The sequence below is a fragment of the Mytilus edulis genome, chromosome 4 (assembly GCF_963676685.1).
Source record: "Mytilus edulis chromosome 4, xbMytEdul2.2, whole genome shotgun sequence".
In the NCBI taxonomy this organism is placed as follows: Eukaryota; Metazoa; Mollusca; class Bivalvia; order Mytilida; family Mytilidae; genus Mytilus; species Mytilus edulis.
This window is the reverse complement of record NC_092347.1, coordinates 92,589,053-92,610,726: the sequence shown is the minus strand read 5'-3', so window position 1 is coordinate 92,610,726 and position 21,674 is coordinate 92,589,053. Positions and strand designations below refer to the sequence as shown.

The window sequence follows — 21,674 nt, the reverse complement described above, 5'->3', positions numbered from 1 at the left end:
TTGTATAATATTCTTTCTGCTCTTGGTCTACACGAAGAAAGGAGAACGACTTGCGGTATCTTTTTTTCTTAAAATGAAACAAATCCTGGGTGAACTTCGTTAACTGAAGGCAATAAATAAGAATGTTGAGCATCATCCTGTGGTCCTATAAAAACTACTGCGGGTGAATTTAACGATTTCTATTGTACACAGAAACCTGCGTAGGTATAGAATACCGGTATGTGGAGTAAAATTATGCCCAAGGCTCCGAGTGTGGTCTGTAAATGACATGAAGCTTGCTGTCGATTGCCGCTATCGCTGTAAGCATTTTATGCCACCCTCCTCGTAGTTGTCACCAATATTATATTGTCAAATAAAAGGTATTTAGTGCATAGATTTCACAAAGAATCGATAGGATAAGCATATATTTGTGCACTCGCAGCATGTGCAGAAAGTGCAAATACAAATGTGCAGGAATATGTATTTCGAATATCAAACCGGAGAAAAAGGAGTCACATATTACATATATACCCGTACATTTGAGGGAGTATTTTTCTGACTATTTGAAAGGCTGAATGGTCAAGCGAGTAAGACAATTTCATACCTCAGGAATTGCAATGCGATTTTTTTTTTTGAAACTTTACATGACTATGTATAGCTTGACCTACACGTTTGTATACCATGCACGTTCATACTGCAGTCCTACTACGCTCTCAGCAATAACGTCAATATCATGTACCATAAAACTACTGTTCTATTCCTTCTATTATTCATTTATACGTAGATTTCTCGGAAACAACATAGTAATGCCACCATAATCTACCACGACTCATGGGCGTGGTAGTAGGGGTAGAAGTAGAGGCAGATGATGACCTCTGGTCAATTCCTGCATGATCCAGTAGACAGGTCGACTGACCAATCCAACCTGAATCAACCTATATTAATTGCTGGTCCGTTAAAATTAAATGACGATGTTTTAGTGAACGACAGTGGGTCGTAATATGAACGTAGTCAGTTCGTAAGAAGAGCGTGATGAGGATGGCATGACGGCGTACTATTATCGTAATATAAGCTTGAACAGCGTGGTATGAACGTGGAACAGTCGAAGTAGAAGCGTGGTTGGGTCGCAATGAGAACATGATGGTCGTAACATAGTCGCTGTGAAATCGTAGCGCAGTCTCTTCGACAATAATCGTGCTTTTGCTACGCTCTTGCTACGTTAGTACAGTTATTTTATGATTTTACCACGACCTAACTACACTCTCCCTATCATTTCTACCGCGACCTGATTTCGCCACGACCGCATCACGACATGTTCAAAGTTGGTCCTTGCTCAGCACGATCAAAAAGACTTCATTGATCATTCATGATCACCACAAACATATACCACGACTTTACTTTGATCTACACGATTGCACTACGATCGTCAAAATTTGCATTTGGGATCATAGTGCGACCGTGACCAAGTGTGACGGGGGTATAAACCACACACCCCCCTCTCATGCATAATACAAATTTAACAATACTATATATGTAAAACTTTTATGCGGTTTTGTCACGATTTCAGTTCAAACTATCACAGGCACTATATATAGGGGGATATATTAAAAAAAAAATTCCAGACACCAATGAAAACCATCAAACCCAACTTTACTTTCAATCTCGGGGTGGGGGGGGGGGGGGTCACTTACTACCACTCATTACAAATGCTATGTAATGAGTGGTAGGGATGATCCCCTGGAATAGGTCACTTTTTCATGCTCCATCGGCATGATATATGAAAAGGGTGAGAAATTAAATTCAGATTAAATATATCAATAGGTTGATATTTTTACTTGCTTGATTATATCATAAGTATCTGAAACTAATCAGATGTCCTTATTTTTTTGTGATGCGGTTAAACCACAGTCGTAAATGCATCAACTATTTGTCAAACCATTTATATTTAGACCTATGTAGTATTTCCGCTAATGCTAGATACAGATGCTATAAATCTCATCATTTTGACATTTGCACCTAATTAACATTCAAAGGTTTGTTTACATGAAACATGATAACAATTATTTAAAGAAATTCCATAGTGTGAGCTATGAGATGGAACGGCAATGTAACTTTTGATCAGTTTTTCATTAATATAAAACTCAGTGAAAGTGTTTCTCTCTGGAGTGTTACTATACTTATCTGACCAAACATCTTTTATTGTCTTTTGAAATTAAAATTTCTTTTTAATGAAAGATATAAAAGGGGCAAATAGAGGAAAGTGTTTAAGATGTGACGAATTTATTAAATTAATTGTGATTATTGCAACTGCGTTGCTTCTAAACAAAAACGTGAAGATAAGTGGGACCCAAAACAAATTATAAATACTAATGTACCAGAAGATGAAAAATATCCAAATATCTCAAAAGGTTTTTTTTTTTTTGTTCGTTGATATATGACAAGGTATATATTTTTAATAAACAAAATATATAGGGTACTTGATGTATCAGCTGCTCACCCCTGCCAAAAAAAGCTTGGACCCCCCCCCCCCCCCTTTCCCGAGCTTTCAATATAGACTGTCTTTCAAGTAAAGTTTTTTTCCCTTCTGTTGATGTTATTAAACCACTCTCAAAAGTTGAGGTTACGTTACATAAAACCTTGCAGTTTAAAGTGAAAAGAAGTTAATATCATGATATGAATTTACGTTTACAATATACATTTTTACTTTCAACATTAATTTAACATATTGAAACGTATAATTTTTCGAAAATAAGGACCACCGTATGTTCATAATGGTTATATCCAGTGGGTAATACACATGCTGGTTCTTTTCTTTTTCTTATCATATTTTATTGCTAGAGATGCTAATTGGGTGTTATATCCTTCTAATGTTACCTCTTTGATTGACCCAAGACTCGGAAGGAAGTATTATATTGAATACACCGTATGGTTATCATGTTTATTCTTACGTCTTTAAAGTCAGTGTAGTAGAACTTTCGCGGTACAATAATAATTTGGGATTATTGTGTTGCCAGTGATGGATTATGTCGCGTGTTTTGTAATACACGCAGTACTGTAAAGTGAAACGAGGTCATTCTGTTGTGTACTTTGGTCAAAGGAAGAGAAAGATGGAGTCCCTTAGAAAAGGAAAATGAGACTGATGGGATTTCGTTTTAAAGGAAGAAGAGTCTGAAGCTAACGTGTATACCTACGAGAGTTCTGGTAAGATATACTTTTTAATCCATAGAAATAAATTCTCGTTGATTGATACAATTAGGTCACACTGAAGTTGACCTTCACAGAGTACGAGACTATAAATAGACATCTTTCCCGTTGTTTTATTTTTATCACTTTTCTCTGTTCTAGGACATTTATCTATGATTTAATTGTCTTATGAATAAGCATAAGCTATTGGTTTTTCTTTTACATTTGAAAGTTAAATTTTTATTTCATAGTTTATACAATTTTTACTATTGACAATGTCATAATTGTCATGATTGTTATCTTTGTAAATAATGTTTATAACAATATTTTATAAACATACATGGTAAAATATATTTATTTTTATTTTTAGGATAAGAAGACCTCTCTGACTGTCCTGACTTGTTTTGAATGAAGACATATGAACAGATTGATATAAATTGGATTTTTTCCAATGTAGCTTTACTAGAAACATTTGACAGTTTACTTGTTAATGATTGTAAAAAATAAGCTGTTTGGTACCAATTAAATGCTTTGTATTTTACAGTTTCTTTACTTTTTAATCCGTGATAGGTATCACTTGCCAAAATCAGAAAATTAGAATACAGCGGACTACATTCTAAATATATACCAGCAATGAGAAAAGAAAGAGTGAAAAGTGTAATATACAGTGACATATTTTTTTAATTTTTTTTTATATGATAAAAAATAATATTAACTAAATTATAATAGTTTAGTGTTAATTTCAATGTTCAATTTATATGATATCTACAGAACTTTAAGTTAAATTTTTGTTGTTTTTTGATTTTTTACTTGTGTTCTTACTGGCACCGTCATGTAGTTTCTTTGGAGGCGTCACTGGAGACTTCTCTAAACCACTTTTGTTTGAAGTTTTGACTGGAGTATCTTGATGTTGGTTTCTACGTGTAGACTGATTTGGACCGTGAATGAAACTGGTGATTTGTAATTGACCACGGGAATTTCTGTTGTAAGCCTCACTGATGTATGCGAGGATTTGTTCGTTTCCCTTCGACCTGGTTTTATTTTCGGTCTTGCTGCTGGAGGTTGATTTTGTTGTTCACATAGAGGGCTCGAGCTCTGGTCCTCAGTCAAGATTGATTGATATATGACTTCCCCTTCATCTTCCAAAGCACTAGCAAGTTTCCCACTTTGAATTTCTAATTTTTCGAATTACATCTTCAGCTTGTCCGCACATTTCGTTGCCTCCATCACAAAACGTTGTTCATCGAGTTTATCTACCTCCGCGGATACTTATGATACACTAACATTAGAATAAAACACAAACTCAACTGAATAATATATCCTTTAATAATCCATTTGTATCATGTTACATCATTTTATTATCTGTTAACATCTTATTAATATTATCAATGTTCTTGTTTATATATAAAATATATCTCCGTTAACTCCGTTGCACGATTTTAAAATGAGTAAATAACAAAGAAAACATACAATTAACGGAGTCAAATTATATTAAATTCAAGCGGATTTACGGGTAAATAAAGAGGAGTCGGAGTTTCCTAACATGAATTTTATTTAGAATTTAAAACTATCTGGTAGGTGTGATCTTTTTAATAAGTTTGCCCCAAGCAGGAGGTCGTAATTCTATTATGTTGTTATGGATACTGTCATAAATTTTCTTTAGATATTCGTTGTTATTCTGTGGTTAACATGTTTAAATATAATATTGTATTTTTTTTATGTATTTCTCTGTCGTGAGTTCTCTTGTTTTTTTAAACTGTTTTCCTTTCATGTAATGTCATTTTAGCGGTTTATTTAACATTGCCATTAAGCATGCGGTAAATATAATGATTTATCAAAGAGGATTCCTATGCCGTTAGACAATGAGAAAACTAAAAAAAAACAGTTCTACAATAAAAGAGACTTTTCAATGATCTGTCCATGCATTGCTATATTGATTTGTACGCAATACACTGATTAGCATAATCTGCTCTGCCGATGAGATATCAGTTTAGTTAAATGGAACTTTTAAAGTATAAATCATCCTGGTCTTTTAATTTTTAGAGTATAATTTATTTTTGAGTTGTCTGCCTTATGACACAGAATTAAAGTGTTTTATTTAAGGAGTCAACGTTTTCCTATGAACAATTTATTAAGCCTAAGATATTTCTCAGAAAAATGAAAAGTGTATAAGCTTGTGGACATGTTACAGGCATAATCATGGACTAAACATGGTTTCCTATCACAAATTATGATTCATAAGATTTAAAAAATATATATGTTCATTTCTTTTGATATTGTGTTTTAAATACTGTCTCAATTGCTATACAAAGTGTTTTGTTTTATTCATATAACTTCATACTTATATACATTTACGTTGAAAATATGTCTTCAATATAAGCTGTTTTTATCATTTAAATTAACAAACATTAAATAATGATTTATTTTGAACTTTGAACCGCTCACAATATTGACACTGTATATTTACATAAAATAGTTGAGATAATGTATATAGTGCTATTTATAAACAGTATTCACAAGGAAGTAAACCAGACAGACATCTTTAATTTGTAAAATGGCCTTTGAAAGATCTTTACCAAAAGGACAAATTCCAGTAGGATGTGAAATTTGCAAAGGTCAAAATAAGATCCAGTTTAAATGCATTGAGTGTGATCTCTTAATGTGCAGTGAATGCTTGGATAGAGTGCACTTACGGATTGCTAAAGATCATCAGATAACAGATATTAAGGATATAGGAAACCATGTTACTTTCGCTGAAATTAAGTGTGAAAACCATACCGGACAAGCATGCTGCCTTTTCTGTCAAACCTGCAAAACATTTATCTGTCCAAAGTGTGTAGCTAAAGTTCATAATGGACACGAGTTAATTGAGGAAGAAGACTATAATAAAGGCAAGGAAGAAATGAAGCCAAAAAAGAAGAGAAAGATTAAATTTGAAATATCCAAAGAATATACAACAGACCTGAGGTCTGTTCATTATATAGCAGTATGTTCTGATGGTTCTATGTGGATGGCAGATGGTGAGAGATCAATTGTACAACATGTCAAACTTTGGAAGAACAGAACTGAAGTTGAAACAAGTTTAAACACTGAGATATATGGAATTGCAAAAACTCATTCGAATAACATTCTTGTAACATGTGGGACTAAAATCAATCTTATCAACACCATGACAGGTCAGATAACAGATTCCAGGTATGATGTAACACCCTTTGCTCCATATAGTATTTATGTGACCAGTGATCACCGAGTTATTATAGGAGCCGGGTATGGAGATACTCTCACTGGAAGACGTGTAGTGGTGGTGATGGATCAGGAAGGGAAAAAACTCAAGGAATATGAACATGATAATCATGATAAACGATTATTCACCTACCCTGCATGTGTAACTACTATCAGTACTGGTAACATCTGTGTGGTGGATAAGTTCGATAATGAAGAAAGAGGAAGAGTAGTAGTGTTATCACCAGGAGGAGATATATTAGGGACTTACACCGGTCACCCTGATGTCAACACTGATAAGGATCCATTAAGACCTTCAGGTATGCTTACAACACCATCAGATAATATTGTTGTTGCAGATATGTACAATAATTTATTGCATATCCTGACTGACAAAGGACAAAGTATAACCTACTACAATCTCCGTGACATAGGAATCATATTTCCAAGCACCCTTGCTCTCTCTACATCAGGAACTATCTATTTAGGTTGTGTTGGTGCAGAAGGAGGTCGAGACACTACAAAGGCCAAACTATACGAATTGGAATATTACGGAATCTAGTTGGCACAAGGTCCAAAACAACATCAATGAAGATTTGAAAAAAGTTTCAGAAATAATATAGATAGGACCCAAAGGACACACCAAAAAGAATATTGCCAAATGAACCATTATGAAATTGAAGAACACATGTAGTTTATATTGTAAGCATATTAATAAATATAAGTTGTTTTATCAGAATATGTTCTCTCCATCAACCACATATTCATGTAACAATCTCTGTTTATTTTTATTCTTGTGGGAGTCAGATTGCTGTGTATTTCATATGTATTTTTTTATTATCTAATAAAACATCATATAAGGTTAAGAAATAGACTTTTAGAGTGGATAAGTTCATCTGCCAAATAAGTATGTAGACATGGCACATAATTCTAGCTAAAAAAAATTGAATCTGATGAGTAAAATTACAAAACAATAGGCAAATGTATAACAATGATTTTATCGGGTAATTTTCAATTTTTTCTATGTTTTTTTTTTTTATCAGAAATTGATAATATGAACAGAGCAGATTTATTGCTCATGCTGAATGTTTTATTTATGATAATGACGGATTGTTATTTAATGTCCAGTAGCAAATATTACAATCATATCAAGACAATAACATGGTAATGAGATATGAATTCAGCATTGTCTTACACTAACACATTTTGACATATCTAGCAATGCTAGTTCACAAGATAATACTTCAAAGTAAGACATGTCATCCTACCCAAGACCTATTTTACTTCAAAAGCAGCAGGTTTTGCAGAGTTTCAAGTCACATGCTTTACCCAGCAGGGTTAATCAAACCTACAATCTCTGGCATTTGAGATGTGTACACTTTCAAGAGACAGTAATGGATGCTGAATACGTGAATTGCTAATGAGTAAAAATATTTAGAAACATATATTTCAATTAAAAACCAATATAATTGTGTTTTTCCAAAATAACAAATGCACCATCTGGTTTGTGTTCTTTGTTACATACATTAAAGTTGCTTATCTTTTAAATATCAAATATGAAATAAGAATTATTTGTTGCTAAATTTATTTCAATCAGTATAGTTTAAATAATAAAAATTTACAGAATCTTTATCATGTGAGATACTGAAGGACACAGATTTCCTCCTGTCTGTAATAAACTTTGATGTCTCCTGAACTTAAGCCACTATATCTGTTTTATTTGTTTACAGTAGTTTGCTATTTAACGTTTCTTCAGAAATTCCTTCATATGAAATTCTTTCAATTGATATCTATTTTTCAATTTTAAAGAAAGTTAATATTTTTCTGTAGATTTTGATAATGTATATACACATGCAGAAGTAACAAAATAATTATTATAAACATAATTAACAAATGCATTGTGTTTTACTTTACATTTTTGAATGATATGTTAATATTGATAAATTTGAAAACATGTTATAATAGACATAGGAAGATGTGGTTTTCTGATTATTACTGTTCTCAAAAATAAACATGGGTAACATAGATTGGTAAAGCTTTCCATGATAATTAGGACTACAATGGATTAAATTAAAGGGAGTTCCTACCATCTTTTGTTTTTTGTATAATTACTGATCAGATAATAACATTAACAAATCACAAGAAAAAAAGATGGTTCAGTATATTAATTTATCACCAATTACTGTTTCTCAATAAATGGAAATTCCTTGCATAAGAAAGTTTGAAGCAGCATTAAACGTAGATCGTTTTACTGTGAGAGAGCTTTCGTATGTTTATTATAATAACCTATTTATATATATGATTTACTTTACAAGTGTGGACACAGATGAGTGTGGATAGTATGTTTGAATGTTTGACAGTGTTTTATGATAAATGTAGTTCTATGATTTTCCTATATGTGTTATTAACTGTGTTGCACGATGACAACCAACCGGAGCATTAGGAGTATTGTTTATTTTATATGTAGTTTAGGTTTTATGTTCAAGACAGGCATGGAAGAGACACTAATTGCATTAGTTACCAAATGATTATGATAGAATATGTTCCACATCTTTGATTTTGGATACATTTTATAGCTAGGAGAGCAACACATAATAGGTTCAATTTTTCGTGATTTTTTTAAATTGGGAGATGATATCTGAGAACATGATATAAGGAGCCTGTAATTCAGTGGTTGTCGTTTGTTTAGCCGTTACATATTCGTTTTTTCTTTATTTTTTGTACATAAATAAGCGTTATTTTTCTCCTTTGAATTGTTTCACATTGTCATTTTGAGACCTTTTATAGCCGACTATGCTGCATTAGCTTTGCTCATTGTTGAAGGGTGTGTGGCGACCTGTAATTGTTAATTTCTATGTCATTTTGGTCTGTTGTGGAGAATTGTCTCATTGGCAATCATATCACATCTTTTTTTATATGTATTTGCTAACTATTTGTATGGTTCTATTTATATATACTGAGTGCCAATGAAAACGCAACACTTGGTTTTTCAAAAATAAAATTTATATTAGAAATCATGATCTTTCAAAATGAATTGTTCTTGAAAATTAACAATTCTAACAATAGATCGATATGAAACAAAAATGTTTCATTGTCATCTTTCGGGCGCAATAGATAAACGAAACATCCAATGTCGAATCATCAAATCACAGTCCTAACAAAAAATGTTACAACCCTGTTGTGCAGCGCCGCGGAATTGATCATCCCGGACGTTTAATGTGATCACGAGGAATGTTATTCCACTTGTCCCGCAAAGCAAACTCAAGCTGACTTTTTGATATTGGTGGTGGTTTTCATCGTCTAAACCATGTCAAATCTGATGCAAAATTTGCTCTATCGGACCTAAATCTGGCGAAACGCATGACTTTTGGCCACGGCGGGTGCCAAACGTCTATGTAACCACCACTGACGATTTTTGGTACATAATGAATGATTTTTGGTCTACAGAATTCGATGTTTACGCCAGACGGCCATTAAGATGTCGGCTGTGGTGTTCTTTAACTGTTGAATTTCTGCGCAAATGGTGCTTTACTGAAATTGCTTCAGAGGATCTACCTTGACTACCATTGAACTCTCGTGACCTTTGGACATCCATCAGAGTCGATATCGGATATGTTAAAGACCAAATGTATCGGTTTTGCTGAGCGTTTCTTGCTTTTTGAACCCGGGATGTGGCTTATCATTAACTGATCCATTTTTGTTGAATTTGTGGATGATTTGGGTTATTGTAGAGGCTACAGTCTTCTCGAAATTGTATGCTGTGAAAGGCTTCATTGGATCATGCCGGAAACTGCATGTCGCTGGTTGTCAGAAAGTCCTGGCATTTACTCAGATGTTTATTGCAGTTTCCTTACAATAAGGGCGGGAAAATTCATGACATTAGCCAAGCTTTAAATGACAAAATCGTGAAAATGGTGCGTATATTGAAAAGCGGTGAACTCGGTTTATGTCCGTTCAAAATAACCCTTACTTCGCATTTGTTCCAAAAATCACCCAACCGTAAAGTTGTCAACAATTGTCTTTAAGTCATTTTCAACCAACTTTACAAAGTTCTAATATAAAATAAATAAAAATTATCAGACTTTTTTGAAAAACAAAAGTGTTGCGTTTTCATTGGCACTCAGTATATCTTTGTGGTGGCTTGTCAGTATCATTAGTAAAACACTTTAAAATGTTGAATTGATCCTCAGATTAGAAGAAATTTATTGGATTTTAGTAATGACAATGCCTAACATGATGCTTGGGCCTGATGAGCTAGAAAGTAAGCTTCTGTGCTGTTTTCTATCAATTCTTTGATAATATCTCCTTCAAAGCTGGTGAAAGCAAAACAAATTTGGTCAATGGACAAATAATGTTTGGTTCAAACAAAAAATAAAATGCTTTTATCTCCCTGTTACTTACATTGTACATAGAAATGATAATACATGGAGACATCCTTGTACATGAGAGTTGTCTGTAAAATCTTTACTTCACAAAGAATGAATTGCATAACAATGAACCGAGCTCAAAGCAAAGCACTTTAATAATACACTTAGACAGAGAGCTCAATCCAGTGATATACTTTGTACTACAGGTCCTTCGTGAACATCCATCAACCAGAACCATATCTCAATAACATGCCATTCTACATGGTTGGATCAGAAGTCCTGAAAAAGACATGATTTTTTTTTTATCGTATTTAAAGAATATATGCATAGGTTAAAACTTTCACAAATTTGAGGTATAATCCTTCAGTGTCTGGCAACTATCCCTCTCTTCATGCACAAACTGATATAGGTTGAGCATGAGTGCCCTCTGTTGGAAATAAAAACATACCTCCACCTAATTTTAGTAAACTGATGAAGAAACATTCAAAACTATAAAATGTTATCCAAGACTTGTCAGTGTCTATATATAGCTATCCACCATCGCCACTGAATCAGTGATATATGTACACATAAATACATGTAAGACTAAAATTAAAGTACATATATAAGACTAAAACTGACATTCAGTCTTTACCTTCATTCCCCAAGTCCTGTTCAAATCTAATTCATGATAAAATAAAATTACAACCAATGAAATCAAAGGCGAATTAAGAGCCCCCCCCCCCCCCCCCCTGTCTGGAAAAATATGGTTGATTATTTAGAGGACCACTGGAGCATGATCAGAGTGGGCCCTCTCTTAGGCAGTCAGTGGGCCCGCACTTATGAAAATTTCTGGATTCGCCACTGGAAATATCCCTCAAATAGACTAGCATTTAAATCCCAGTTTTCTAATATGGTAGCTAGGTGGAACCTAAAACTAAAAATTTTGAAAAAAATATTTTAAATATATTTCAAATGCATGTATATGTGATAATATAAATTCTCCAGATTTCACTGTATTTTCCCTTTTGATGTTTTTCAACTACAGCCAGTTTGGTGTGGGTTGATGTTTGATTGTTGTACATGTTATATATCGACATGAGATTTGTTTATATACATAATACTTATTTCCCTAAATTCAAATAAAATAGATGTGAGAAATTAAAGGAAACCATATGCAAATATTAAAAAAATAATTTGCATTTGTTCTGTTGATTGATAGTGGTACACATATGAAGAAATGGTGAAATCACTTATATATAGTTCTGATCAAAAGTTTCATGATAGACATGCATGGTAAATAAGTAGTAGGTTGTTTGAAGTTTGCAGCATATTCAACTTTGAAAATCTTTTTCAGGTCTACAATCCATATAAAAATCTGTATATATGTTGTATAATTTCCAATGAGACAGCTTTCCAGAGGTTAAAATAACAAAGTAATTATAGGCAACCATACAGCCTCAATAAGTGAGAAAAAAACAGTCTAGACATGTTAAGTAAGCAACAATTAATGTAATGGCCTGATTTGCAACTTATAAACAACAGGTTTGGAACCCTCCCCCCAAAAAAGTCAAAGAGCAGATTGCTCTGACGGATACAATTGCCGTTGTTTCGTTGACACATGTACATGTATACATGTAGCTGGATAATATTATTTTCAAAACTAATTCAACTGCACATGTAAAATAGTTACAAAATAGCCAATCCCGGATAAAAGTGTATGAACAATGCGATTAGGCCTATTGTGTTTTATTTTTGTACTATCAATTTCAAGTTTACTTTCCACAGCAGTCACTGAGACTCAGAGTGAGAGAAGGTATTTCACTTCGTATCTTATCACCTATTTTCCTACGTTAATTCTAGGAGGAACCCCATTCCTAACTCTTTAAATATTTAATTTCCTTTCGGTCAGTGATCATGACTCCTTTCCGTACACATTTATCGGTTTAAATTTCGATCATTTTTAATATAATACACTTTATTGACAGAACGAGCTAATACTCGACGTATTGTTTTAATTCAGAATTCACGGAAGTTACTTCCAGAAGGGAGACAATTGGAAACAATAATATGGAAGACTCCATTTTGCCTGAAGGGGTGTTCTACGATGTGGACTATATTTATTTTCATTTAAATGATGCATATGATTTAAAATTATGCAACAATAATAACCTTCAATAGCAGACATACATAGAAAAGATCCCATGAGTTTAAAATTAATTAATTGAGTGGGGAATCCAGAGCAACCATTCAATCGAAAACCCCTCAAAGTCAAGAAAACTATACGCATGCGCATAATTTCCAAAAAAAACCTGGAGCAAGAACGTATATTAAATGTTTATTAAACGACCTAGATAGTTCTCTATTTCTTTATGGAAGTACAATCTCAAATATCAGTTTCATAAAGGTAAAATATAAGAAAAACTCCACTTCAGTTCTTATATGACAGAAATTGATTTATCGGAATTCAGAGAACTCTCGCATTTTATCAAACTGGGAATTCCCTCTAACGTGTTTCTAAATTTAGAAAAACACTAAATATAAATACTGCGTAATTCTGATTTTCCGTGTTGTTAAAAACACGCATATAAGTCAAGGGAATTATCAAACATGAAGATTATGAAAAGAACATTATAGGAAAGTTGTTAAAGTTCAATCCCTTTGTTTGTTTTTACCTTTAAAGCAAGACAATCATAAGAATCTGAGATGTTCCTTAATGTTTAGAATAAAACGATTGACGTGAGGGCAATGCTCTGAGCCACCAGTATAAGTCTACAGATTGCTTGAAAGCAATCGTATTCCAAAAATTGTTCCAATGAAGATAAAGGCAAGCCTGGAGGGGATTCATTACATTTGGAACAACTTTTCTGAAGGATGGATACGTATAAAAATTAAAATATGTAATAAGATTGCCAATAAGACAACTACCAACAAATGTTCAAATGACAAAGCAATTATAGGCAACCATACAGCCTTCAAAAATGAGGGAAACTGTCCCAACATGAAAAGTATACATTAATACAATTGAGAAGAGAAATGGCCTGATTCACAATTCCACTAATAAACAGGTCGGGAACATCTTCCCTTCAAATAAACTAGATGCTCCACAGGGCGCAGCTTGATACTACAGCAGAGGCCGAACCCTGAACAGTTGGGGCAAGTATGGACACAACATTAAAGTCTGATACAGCTCTGAATTTGGATTGTGATCAAATAGTCAAAACAGAATAGGTTTCTGACACAGAATGAATGTAGTCTAAGAACTTAAAACATTTAATATTAAATTGGACTTTTACCTATTGTGGTCCTTTATCCAAAAATCTTAATACATGGTTTGAGGCACTTGTCGCAGAAAAAAATCCTATAGACTTAGGGGTCGACCATTTGATATTCTGGGGGAGGGGCAGGTGGATTTGTTTTTGATCGGTTATTTATTTTTGTAATCTAAGAGGACAAATTATTCATTTTCTGCACTATTGAAGCAAGATTTTTCATTAAAGCAAGGGACTTATTATTCATTTTCACAACTGTTTTTATGATATTCGAAAAACATACAATTTTCAAATGATTTTTTTATTATAAAGAACATATTTGTGTTTCCTTTAAATTTTTATTTTGATATTTTTTTTTTTGCATACTGAATGCTATAAATTTTTATTTTGACATTTTTTTTTGCATGCCGAATGCTATAAATTTTTATTTTGACATTTTTTTTGCATGCTGAATTGATATGCACGCAGTTGCGTGTTGGCATATAGGGAGCTATGCGCCTGAATACAATTTAATTAAATATATTAAATAACTTGGAATCCTCCCCTTTTATAAGTAGAGACAATACATAACCTCAGAAATATTAATCTTAAATTTATATAAATGAAAAGTAAGCTTCCATAAATAAAATTCAACAATGTTTCTTAAAATTGGTAAAAGCGGTATAGTCATACCCCAACATGTTGACCATAGATAGACAAACAATTCACTTGCATTCGATTCGCATTTGAACTATGTGTTTGTTAATGTAAACCGTTTCAAATGTGAATTAAACTAATTCAAATTAGTTAATGTCAATCCAATTCAAATTAGGTGTGAACTCGGTATGATTGTCAGGTAGTTTCAAACTGAAAGATACTTTTAAGGGAAGGGAAAGAAACGGATAAAACCATGTGTGTTACAAACACTGTTTATTCAAGTCAGAATCCTGGATCTCAATAGTACTTTCATAATGTCAAATAAAAACATGAATATGATAGTTACATACAATGCTACATGTATTTAATACGTATTAAATAACATTTATTTTAGTGATTGGTAATTCGGAAAAATCTGAAATTCAGGCGTAAATTGAGACAAACAATATCACTGAATGCAGTTTCTAGTCAAGTGACCAGCAAACATGGAAATTTACCTTTTGAATGAAAGGGTTTTCATTGTTTGTACAACTCTCCTTACTGATGCCATATTTTGGAATTTCCGTGACCTAAATGGTTCGCGAAAATTAATATTTTTATAGTATAGTAAATATGAAGAGAAAAAAAAACCAAATTGTGTTGATATTTAAAATATGATTATGAAAAACCGAGGTTTGCCCAAGTTCAATTAGAATATGAAAATGTTTTTCTGACATTGTTTTATACAGCCGCGCTGGATCTATAAAAAAAAAAAAGTAAAAACACAAAAATACTCCGAGGAAAATTCAAAAAGGAAAATCAAAAATCAAAAGGCAAAAGGCAAAATCAAAAGTCCAAACACATCAAACGAATGGATAACAACTGTCATATTCCTGACTTGGTACAGGCATTTGGTACATGTGATCACTTCGGATTTTAAGATGTTGCAGAATTATGTCATAATACTCAAGTCGGCAATACTAGTCGATTGAAATTTTCATATTTATATTGACAGACAACACTCTTAACTTTTAGAGATCTTTAGTAAAACATTGGTTGATGGGCAAATTTATTTTAACTGTATTCCTTTGGCATGATTCATTTTGTCATATGTTAGTTATATGACCATGGTTTTATTTACCATAATATAGACATAAGAAGATAGAAAATAACACGAATAATGACTTACGTACTTCTTATTTACGGGTAGTAATATGCAACTGATAGGACCATTTAAAAATTAAACACATATAACAAAACAGTACTTGAGATCTATATCCCTTGACCACGAATAAAGTGTCTGAAGCCTATTTGACATTCAAAAAGGATATTCTATTAAACTTTACATTTACTTAGCATGATAACTTAGTACAATAAGTGCCCAGTTTTATTAATTTCTTGCAGTTATTAAAACAGTTTGGGATGTTATATATAAGTTTATCTATCTGCGGAAACATGTTAGGCAGCAACCATTTGATTTTCTGGGGGGGGGGGGGGGGGGGGCTATTGTTTTTTTTGGAAAAAAAAGTTTGTTTCCAGTTTTTGGAGAAAAAAATAATTTGTTTTTGATTCTGAGAAAAAAAAAATTGTTTGTTTCACCCTCAGACTATAAGAAAATATTTGTTAACATGATTAAGTAATTTATTTACCAAAATAAGGTTCGATCCAGTCAGTAACCATACTTGTACTTAGTTTAAATGAGATAATTTCTAAAGCTTACTGCCATTTATTTGCCAGTTTTTTTGTGCAATTTTATATATCTCTCTGGTACTCAAATGAGAAGTGGTCAATATGATGAGTACAGATATAATAAGCATAATTGTGGGTGAATTAATACTTATAACTTTATATATTTCCACTGCCTATCCTTATTGGTTATGTGTACTTCAAAGCAACTTAAAGTACATAAATTTTCAATGTTACGATATTTTGCTAGCTCTTTATATTTTGAATTGTATATTGTTGTTATGACATTCTTTCTCCTATAGGGTCGATTCGTTTTTGGAAAACTTATTGAAAATGCTTCATATTAATGTACTCTCCTTTATAATGAAGTAATAATGTGAAGCAGTATTACGATTTTTTTTCTTTAATTTTCATTTAAAAACATATAAACGGTGAAAATAGACAATACCTGCTTTATATGCTTAGATATGATCAAACTATACAATTAGAAGATGTGGTATGATTGCATATTGGCAAAGACAATCCTGTTTTTTCAATACATTTTTACAGAAAAAAATATATACAATTACTTGTTGTATGCACTGTTCTAACTTATTGTGAAACACTGTTTAAAACTGTGTAATTTGTATTAAAACAGACGAATCACCAAAGAAAAAGAATAACTTAAAGTTCTGGTGGACTGGGTGCAGTGAATTCGAAATATCAACAGCGATCCTCAAATACAGAATTTGAAAGAAAAAAGGTGAGGTTACAAAATTTTATTTGCAAACAATACTTTATAACATCAAGGTATCACTGCTAACAGTCAGGGGACACATTTTATTGTAGCTTTAAATATATCATACCAGGCGGAAACCCAGTTGAAATCGAAGCTCTTTGTTACAGAAGGCGATAAATGCTTACTGCAATGTTTACTATAGTAACAAAATTTTTAAAAGTTAATGCAAACAAACACAACGACAATTTTCTTCTCAATAACGAAGTGCTTTATTTTAAAAACACCATTTGCATAAGTTTTCAATTTATCTACATATTAATGCAGACCCAACGCAGAACAATTCGATATCAAGTCGACGAAATGGGTATCTATCAAGTTGGATGTAGAAAATGCATAACCTCCGATTTAAAAAAAAAAAAAAAATTACCACGGACGGAGAACATATCAATCTATTAGTTCAGTAATTTTCGTGTCTGCCCTTCCTTTATGTGGCTCGAGAAAAAATTCCCAAAAATGGTTTAACAATTGTATCGAAAAGAGAAAATCGAGAGCACCTTTTTATGTTAGGTCGTGTTTGAGGTGTATATTTTGTCTTTAAAACGTACAAAGCAAGAGTATTTGATATATCATCTCGCTTCAGATTCTATCTAATTTTTATATATCAAAGCTACATGTTGACTTTGTAACATAAAAATAAAATCACAGTACGAAAAGATGAAATATATGAGTCAAGTGAAATACATGTACCTATCTAATGAATCGCAAAAACAGAGTAGGTGTGTTCGAATAGCTATTTTTTTTTTACTTAATGTACTTGACAACAGTCTTTTAAGTTGGATAATGAAAATGCATATCTTTGAAGAAAAAAAAATTGTGTGTGTGATAACTAGGGTTTATAATCTACAACCACTGAAAATTTTTAGTCTGCCCTTCCACGAAATATTTAATTAGAATTTTTTTAAATGTTTAAGAATTTTCGAAAATTCCACCTGACAACCGATCAGACAATAGTTTAAAGTTGAATCAATGCCGACAAGATCATTAACTTATGCTCATTAGCTAATAGACACATTTGTCTTTTAAAATACAACTGACATATAAGGATCGTAATGGTGCTATGTGGATAAATTTATCGGTTTTCAAGAGCAAAATTGGCAGCGCGTCATCCCTACAATAGCTTCCTTTTCTACGATTGAAAATGAACCGGCGTAATGGGAAGATAATTTTGACGAAGTAGAATCCTGTTTGATACTAAAGACAGAAGGACTATTATATATATAACGTTGCTAAGATTATCAGAAAAAACACATGTGTTTAAAAGATGACCGGTCATATCAGGTGATTAACCTTGTACTGAATCTGGGATAATGACAGGACAATCTCTTGTTTAAGTATCATAATTCTATATCATTGTAAAGAATCATTTCAGAGAAGCAAATTAAAGGTTTCTTTTTTCAATTTTACTCAAAATTAGGATTAAAAAAACCTGTATGTTTAAAAAATTAGTAAAACTACAAAATGCAAATTGTATTAAGGCTCAAGACTGCAAATATGTTGTTATTTTGCTTTTTTCTCATTAAACGCATCAAATTGTGACTTGGATGGAGAGTTGTCTGATTGGCACTCATACCACATCATCTAATATCTATGTCAGTAACTGCTAGTAGTCATTTTTAAATTGATGTATCATTGTCATTTTGTTTAGTTTCTTCTGTTACCTTTTCTAATATCAAACTTGGACTTTTTAACACTGATTTTTAAAATGCGTATTTCTAAACTTCATTATCAATTATGTATCAAGGGTTTCCAGCATTTAACAGTGGCGGATCCAGAAATTTTCATTCTCAATCCGTCTCTGTTTAAAATGCCTTTGCGTAGCTTTGATAAAGCGATAATTATAGATATATCTATGGCAAGCCGTCTTGCTATTTATTTGTATTTCTAGATATCTCTATATAATTTTATTTTTATATTATATGAGATATATTATATTATTGCATAGCAAAATAATATTTCCCACAGAAAGTAACCACTAGTGCAATAAATCTTCAAAATTCCTGACGTCATAGACGACAAAATCTTATTTTAAACCAATTTTTACTCTCAAATATTTTATTGTTATACAATAAAAGGGTTATTGCATGAATATTGGGGAATATTGCCCCTCGTGGAACTCGCAAGCTCGTGCAATATAAAATTCTACTCGGAACAATATTCCCCAATATTCATGCAATAACCCTATATTATATGAGATCTCTCATATAGTTAATAAGATATCTTATATACTTTATAAGATATCTAATAAAGTATACGAGATATCTTATAAATATTTTGAATATAAGAATATCTGTGGACGGCGACGACTGAATGTATAATCGCTATGTCTCGCTTTTTCGACAAAAGTCGAAGGCTCGACAAAATGCATTTACAAAGAATGGTATTATTCTTACTATTTAAATGATCTTTTCTTTTCTGAAATAGGTCTTTAGCATAATTTGTTTTCTTTTTTAGACCTTACTATCTATGAGTACCCACATAATCTTTAAGCAGATCAATGGCTATTGAATCCAGACCAGACAGTCAGGAGAATTTACCGTAAATAGAAAATTAGCAAAAGTGACAGCAACACACGTTTGTTTCGATTGGTGTGATAGATTTTGGACAGGAGTAGCAGACTGTGGTGCATTGATTCCAAAATCTTGACAAAACAACAACTGAACACCTTTTTGTCTCTTTCAAGTAGGATTGTTCTATTTTTTTTTAAATGCCAGAAATTAATATGGGATAGTTTGAAGAAAGAACTTTCAAAATGACACATATTAACACAAGGATTCATTGCAATTAGACAATTTCTGATTTTGTGTATTTTCAACTTTTTATTTTTTTATAAACTTTAAATAATTTGATGACCTGCAAGTATTATTTAAATATGAACGCGTAAGTCTCAAGTGTGGTTCATGCAGTTTTTAACCGCTTTTCGTTTAAAAAGGGGTTTCCCTTAAAAGATAATTTAATCAAGACATCAAAATAAAATATTGAACTTGATTTCAAATTCATTTTATTTTCCTGTTTTTGCCATGTTTTTATCAAATCTTAGCATATTTGTAAGTGAGAAAAAAAGACTTCTTGATGCTTCTAGTGTTCCACACTCAATTTTAAACATTGTCACATTTCATATGTTATATTCTGGCTTTCAATGTTTTTTGTGTTTTTTGTTTGTTGGTGAACGTGCAAATTGTGTTCTGATCAATAAAACTTATTAAGCATTTTATGGAGCTTGATTTTGTTGTTCTTTAAACAATGAAAAACCATTTTTATTAATTTAAAAACTAGGAGAAATTCATCATCTGTTTATCTCTAAGGTTGCTTCTACTCAATGAGATATTACCATTTTTATAGATCAATAATATTAGATATATCAGTATGTCACGTGCAGACCTGTGAAGTTATTTCTTCTAAATGAAACATCATTACTTTCCTCATTTTCATAAAATTATAAATACTTTAAAAAAAAAAGTTTTTGAAAGTTTGGATCTATTTGGTATGATTACCAATGAGACAGTTATCCACGAAAGTTCAGATGAGGTGAATGCGAGCAATTAAAGGCAACCATACGACCTTCAACATTATAAGAAACAGCCATACCGTTTATTCATCTATAAACGGCCCCGACATAAAAAAAAAATATGAAACAATTCAATTGAAAAAGATAACGGTCTATACAGTACATCTTATGTAAATTAAATCATCGTTAGTGTTAAGCCTTAAACTGACCAAATCACAAACATCGACCTGTAAACTAACTATGTGCATGTATTGCTAGATATTGAATATATTAAACTGTGTAAACCTAATTTTGTGACTGAATTCAGTCATTCTATTTTTTACTTTTGCAGAATTGGTCTTTTCAACAAATATTTACTGAATTTGTGTTGACTGAATTCAGTCATCTGTTTTATAGATGTTAATACTATGTAATCTCACTTGGTGTAATTTAAGTCTTATGAAACACTCTTATTTAGTTCAATTTCTTGTAGCTTCTTTCAAATGTTGTGTGACTGAATTCAGTCAACATATTGTGAAAATAATGAACAGGATACAAAGTTAATTTCATTTAGCTGTTATTTAGGAGATAACTGTATTGTATTTTAAGCTCCGACGGCATCAATTGGGGATTTGATGGTCGCAAATTAAGTTTACTGGCGACGCGTTAGCGGAGACAGTAAACGGGTATTTGCGACCATCAAATCCCAAATTGATGCCGTCGGAGCTTAAAATACAATATTGTTATCTCCATTCTAATGAAACTGACAGAAAACAACGTTAAAACATGTATTTAAAATCTGTTATATGCCGTCTGCGCTTGCGCGTACGTCCCATAGCATCAATTGTCAATTGATGCCATGTAAGAAAGTGACGTTATCCAATCAAAATGAACGTTACAAACGTTGTTGCATTAGAATCTGTTATATGTTGTTTGTATTTAATCTGTAATCCGATTTCTGTTTTATCTGAATTTACAGTTTGGGTTTTATTTAAGAAGCAACAAGTACAAATAAGAGTTATGCTACTTTCTAATATACTGATTGAATTCTTTGATATAAAGATGAAACCGAATTCAGTCACTCGAATAATAATAACAACACAATGATT

The 21,674-nt window shown here is 32.1% G+C and overlaps 1 long non-coding RNA gene across 1 annotated transcript; it reads left to right on the top strand.

The window, feature by feature from the left end:
• Positions 1-2,747: 2,747 nt before the first annotated feature.
• LOC139521079 (uncharacterized) lies at positions 2,748-20,537 on the top strand. Its single transcript, XR_011663989.1, has 3 exons — positions 2,748-3,180; positions 16,941-17,045; positions 19,533-20,537. It is a non-coding gene; the product is annotated as an uncharacterized lncRNA (long non-coding RNA).
• Positions 20,538-21,674: the final 1,137 nt, after the last annotated feature.